Source organism: Solanum stenotomum, chromosome 12 (assembly GCF_019186545.1).
Source record: "Solanum stenotomum isolate F172 chromosome 12, ASM1918654v1, whole genome shotgun sequence".
In the NCBI taxonomy this organism is placed as follows: Eukaryota; Viridiplantae; Streptophyta; class Magnoliopsida; order Solanales; family Solanaceae; genus Solanum; species Solanum stenotomum.
In genome coordinates this window covers 42642581-42644206 of record NC_064293.1, presented here as the reverse complement: position 1 = coordinate 42644206, position 1626 = coordinate 42642581, and positions in this window count along the sequence as shown.

The following is a 1626-nucleotide window of genomic DNA, read 5'->3' as shown; positions in this document are numbered from 1 at the left end:
CATTATGGGCCTAGATACTTGACTGGCCTGGTTTCTGTATGACACCTTGTCTTCTACAAATGCCCACTTTCTTTGGGCTCCAGAAAACTGAGTTAACCCATACGGCCACCAATAAAATGGTGGTGGTTAACACTTAACATAACAAGTAGACCAATCTTGATGAGTATACTATCTTTGGGCCTTTTGTCCAACTCTTTACTCGGCCTCCTTTCATATTTTCTGGCTTCTGGACCTTAAAATTGAGACGAGTAATATCCGGTCCGAAAGAATTTTCTTGATGAAGTATGTTAAAAATAACTTGCATAACGTGATTGATGATAAATTTTTGAATACTTATTTAGTTTGTTATATAAAGGATAAAGTATTTGAAAGTATACTTATGACGCGATCATCGATCATTTTCAAATCAAGACAAGTCATAGAGTATAATTATAATAGTAATGTGTATTTTAATATGTTATATATTCTAGGGATAAGGGTCTGAAAAATATCCCAATTTTGGTCGGATTTGCTGTTGCGATACTAAGCTTTCATAAGGACCTATTACCTCCCTAGACTATTTAATACCATATTTTTTACCCACTGAACTATTTAATAGTTTATTTTAAAGGTATATATGTGCCCACGTGGACACATTACTATTTATAATTTTGCATTATTTTTTATGTCCACGTGGGCAAATATATATGTTTAAAATACGGTATTAAATAGTCTAGGGAGGTAATAGGTCCTCATGAAAGTTTAGTAACGCAACATCAAACCCGACCAAAATTAGGGTATTTTTCAGACCCTTATCCCTATATTCAAATGATTCACTACTTTTAAAACTATACGGAGTTTCTATACTCATTTTTTTTTTATGGGAAACTCACGAATTTAAAAATGTTGAATCTAGATTGTTGGAATACGTATTATATAACCTTTTTTTCACGAGCATTAGTTAAGAATAATTAAGATGGCAAGTCTAAGATGACTTTGTTAAGTAGAAGTTAAGCGGCGGGAACATAGGCCACGCTGCAAGCTTTTCCCATTAATTTCCTTATGGCTTCCAAATCATTTGCGCGTCCATTCTCCTACCATTTATTATGGACACCTTTCTTACGAATAATCTGAGGATTATTGGTAACAGAATGAGCAAATTAATTTAAATCAATAGCATAATTTATTTACAATTACAATCCTTACGATTACGATAATTATGAACTACATGAATACATACAAGTAAATTATTGAATTGTATTGAGATTAAGAGACTTAGAGCCCGTTTGAATTGACTTAAAAAAAGTAACTTTTTAAAGTGCTGAAACTTATTTTTAAAATAAGTAGTTATGTGTTTGGATAAAAGGCTGCAGTTGAAAAAAAAGTTGTTGATGTGTTTGGCAAATAAGTGTTGGTCGCTTTTTTTAATCAAAATGTCTGAAATACCCTTTAAGCTGTTAACATGATAAAAAGTTGATTAATTTAAGGTTTTTATACTTAAAAAAATTAAAACAAAATTAATTTATGTTTTACATCCATAAGTAATAATATTTTCCTATCATTCACATATTTCTTTACCACCTTATAAGAGGAATATAAATTCATATTTCAGAAATAATAATAATAATAATAATAATAATAATAATA